Consider the following 4,879-nt stretch of genomic DNA (forward strand, 5'->3'; position numbering starts at 1 on the left):
ATATGGGAAATTCAAGGAACAAATTTCAAGAACAATCTAAATGACTGGGTCTCTCCATCTAACGTTGTATGAGATTGTTGCGAGATACAAAGTACACACCCGTTTCATGAAAGTTTTTAAACCAATCAAAAATTGAGTTAACACAAAAGAAGTGCAAATTCGAATAACCTTTATTGTGCTATGAGGGTTGTAAATCTATCGTTATTAACTGACATTTCCTCAGTACTCTTTAGCGTTTTAGCTCTTTCTCCTCTAGCTCAGTTTAATCTATAGAATCAACACTCAAGCTAAAACAAAGACAAGTCGCCATCCGAACACCACATTTTACTAAATATTGTTCGATTTTCGTGATTTTTCCCTGTTTTCGTGATCCCTAGAGCTCGTGCACCTGCTCACTCCTACTCGTTTAGCTATAGCGGTAGGCGAGCGAGCATGGGATGTCCACGTCTCCGCAGATCAGATTCCTCTTCGCCCGGCCAACGCGGGGGGGAAGAGCGCAGTGGAGACGCCAGATGTTCCGAACGCTGGAACGGAACGAGTTGCTCACATATTAACAAGATATTCATTCTTCCGCGGGAGAGAGGTAAAAAATTATTACGCGCCGCTGTTTTGTTTCCTCCGCAACGAGAAGCTGCCCCTCCGTAAACAAAAACCGTCCCGCGGGAGACACGGGGAAATTATTCTCGGGAATATGTCTGCTCGATAAAGATTTCGCGAGTGCAGCGGGAGCGCTCATTGAAGCGTAAATTTTGCAGCAAAACAGAGGCCGTGTATTTTACGGCTCCGACATATATACTTTATAGTCTGAATTAATTACACTCGCCAGGTCTAGTAAGGCAAACGCCTGAACAGACAGCATTATTGATAATTCAGATTTAACGACGAGAGAAGGGAGGGGGAGAATTTAATTATCCGAAGTCCTATTTTACGGTATTAATGACGCTGAAATCTCGATGGTGCGCGTAGTATCCGAGCTTAAACATTGATAATCATTAGTCACGTGATGTTTTCCCAGCACCTTTCACTAGCAGTCTCTCTCTCCCTTATGTTTAAGTACTGTGATGCAATTTAGCATTCTAAGAATAATTCCGTGAAGGCTTATTAGCTTTCACGGAGTGCCAGCTTTTGCATTAAAGGCGTGAAAATCTCGTGGCAAACCTCAGCGTGCCATAAATATTCTTTTATTAGCCTTCACATAATTAATCCAAACTTTCAAAGCAGACAGGATTATGCTTTTCAAATCGTTTCCAACAAAAATTACCTTCAAACGTTATTCCCATAAAATACAAGACTTTACCCCTAAGGGGAAGGTGTTAATTGAATTTTGGTGAAAATATTGGTTTCACCGCGGCGTAGCGTTTTGGCGTTAGTGTTTATAGCAATTGCGTAAAAGAAATTAAAATAATCGGTCGTTCGTACGATAAAATAATAATATTTAAAAACATAGCTTACAAAATAGACCTGAAATGTGACCGCAACGACACCTTAGCTTTTTTATTGTTATCAGAATATAATTAGTTAAAATATTCGAAGCATTTGAGTGTGCAAATGGTCCGATTTTGAAAATGCAGAAACACACTCCACAAATTATCGAAATATTAATGACTGTCGTAGCAAAGTTGTAATTCATGACGCAATCCTAAAATTCCCTGCCATCGATATTTAAATGAAAACTTCCTCCGTTTATCAGCAGAAATGAATGGTATAAGAGCAACTCATAGCCAAAAACTAATAATAATTATATATGAGCTTGAAATTAGTGGTAATTATGGCAATTAAAGCCGAAAATGTAGAGTTCTGATTTGCATTGACACTCAGTTCCGCAAAATATTCAATAATGGCTGAGTTTACTGGGATCCTTGAGCTCCCGAAATAACTGGTTTCGCTATTGAAGGATTTTTACTGAAGAATTCAATTCCTTTTATAATCGTCTGAAAAGTATTATTATTTACTGGCATACTGCTTTCATCGGTACCTTTTTTAACAACACGGGTTTATTAATCTCAGTCGAAGTTGTAGCATGCTTCCTTCGCAATTAGATTAGTGATAAAGCTAATAGCTATCATGGATACATAATTAAGGCCTGTTGAGAGATACTATCTCTGATAAAAATAGGAGATATTGTCGTGAAAGTTTGTCCTTGCACATAATACCACACCACCAAAATACAAAAATCAAGTACTGAGACTGATGTCTATTGAGATTTTCTAGCAAGTACGAATTCCATAAAAATCATCACTCTCCGTAAATAATCTATTCAACATTTGACTACCTACCCGGTACCATTTTCTCGTTTTATTTGCAATATTACGGCAAATACCATGAAAATATGTAACGGTCAGTCACTCTACGTCTCAATTTACAACTGAATTTTGTTCACAAAAACCTAATATTCGCATCCAACTTAATTTTCCTCATCTATAAAATTATTATTCTCAAGTCTCAATCAAAAGTATTTCGATCAACCTTACTTCATCCAGTACTTGTAACGTGATCAATTTAGTGTACCAATTTTGTCTGCTCGGTTTTCTCGGAAATTCTTACAAGAGGAAAAGGAACGAAATATAATCACTGTAATCTTAAGCACGAGAAACAATTCTTACAAGAAGCATAAGGACTTAAGCCTCTATTCCTTAATATTTCCATAGAGGTTAGGATTCATTATAATTAAATTTTCATCCATCGTGGAATTTGCGTGGGATATTCAACTTCCAGGCATTCGCCTTTCATGTGTGTGATGGCGAATTTATGCATTTTGCACGGACACTGACCGCCTCGAGGGATAAAAACACTCCGGAAAATTAGATCCAACTCCTCCTTGATCCATATTTATGCTGAAAATAATGAACATTTTCACTCACTTTATATCCTTAGTCATTCATATGAAAACGGTAATTTGGAAAGAAGAATAAGTAGCAGGAGGGAATATTTAAATGGCAGAGCATAACTGCTGCACACCTGGTATTTTGTGGTAGCGTATTAATTGTTTAAATCTTACGCGGCCGGCTGAAAATTTTCTGTTTATATGGAGGTGATAGCTTCACTCCTATTCAAAATATGCCTATATTTAAAATATAAAAAAGTACTTCAGTATTTTCTCGAAGGAAAAATTTCTGCCCTTGAGATACTGTATAAAGTCGACATGGCTCCACTCTACATGCTCTGAAAATTTTCAAGGTGGTAGCTCTAGTTTCAAAAGAATTATAGCAATAAGGAAAACATGACGGGTTATGCGTTTTCTGATAAGCAACTCGTAGAGTGAATTAGGGACCCGATTATTCGACCCCGTAAGGTACTCGAAAATATACCATAATTTTAAATATGAAAAACGTAATTCTGTATTTTCTCGAAGGAAAAATGTCTCTATTTGAGAGATAGTATAATGTTGACATGAGCGTATTCTACATGCTCGGAAAATTTCAAGGAGATAGCTTTAGTTTTAAAAGAATTATAGTTATAAGGAAAACACGACGGGTTATGCGTTTCTCTGATAAGCAACGCGTTGTGTGAATTAGGGTCCCGATTAGGCGACCCCGTAAAGTACTCTGATAGTTGTCACATTGGCGAGAATGAGTAAAGGGCATTCTCCGAGCGGAATAAGGAGAAGAACACGGCCGGTGGAGAATAAAAACGAAGGGAGGGAAACTTTATCGAGTGATGCATGGGCGTGACTGGTTTGGGGAAGGAATATGAAAATTATGAAGACCAGCATTTTAAATATGGGCGGATGGTGGAAGATGGGAAAGGCCGACGTTTCCAGGGTAATTTATTCGCGGCAAAAGGGAAGGAGGGGATGGAAGATGGGTGGTGTGGGGGAAGGGGTTGGGGAATAATAAAAAGGTGAAGAGGCATGATGTATAGGTGGACGGGGAGGTGGGAGAGAGGGGTGGGGATGGAGGGGATGAGAGAGTCCGAGCCGGCCCTCCCTCCCTCCGCTAGCTGCCCACGACCTCAGAAGATAATAACTCAGATCCAGGGGCCGCAGCAAGGATTAATCCCCCACTCCCACCACCTCGGAATATAGTGCTCCCATCGCCACCGCGACCGTCTTCAACCTCACCCACCCTCCTCCTTTCCCCTCCTGCGGCCAATTCACCCCTCTACTTCACCTTACATTCGCCTCGTCCACGCCATTATTCCCACATTCAAAATGCTCACATCCACCACCTCAAAGTCAATTGCCTCGATTGTTATTGCAAATAGCACAATTTGATTTTAAATATAATCCAAATATTCAAGCGTGATTGAGTGGGATTTTTATGTATTGAAATAAATACTTGCAAGAGAGATTAAAATACTTGTCGATGGTCATCGTCAAATTAAGATGTGCTCGCAATTTTCCACCATCACTAAATTGATAACCACCTAGGTTTCTATGTTACTACATAATCTTCAAGGAGATGTAGTATACCTTGAAGATAATGTTAAGACATTTAAACATAGGGGAAAAAAAATTTCGATTCAGGGAAAAATGCAAGTATATATTTCAATACAATTTGATTTTATATTACTTTAGTATATTAATATTTAATTCATGATTTAATACCAGATTTAAATAACTCAAGAAGGGGGAATCCACAATATCCCAATTTCTTCCTATTTTGGTAACTATATTACCGTTCAGTTTGAATTATATTCTCTGTTTAAATCAAGAATTTGATAACGAATGAAGAAAGAAGCAACGAAAGCAATGTCGTGAAGTAACCCCTCCTCATCTTTTACCTAACACAATTCGTCTCCTTCACTCCATTATTTCCATTGAAAAATTCTCATATCCACCACCATCGTCAATTCTCATAATTTTTGCTATTGAGCGTTAAATTTAAATAATTTTATTATAATAAATAAATATTGAACCCGCAATTAAATCGGAGAATGC

Source organism: Ischnura elegans, chromosome 7 (genome assembly GCF_921293095.1).
Source record: "Ischnura elegans chromosome 7, ioIscEleg1.1, whole genome shotgun sequence".
Classification (NCBI taxonomy): Eukaryota; Metazoa; Arthropoda; class Insecta; order Odonata; family Coenagrionidae; genus Ischnura; species Ischnura elegans.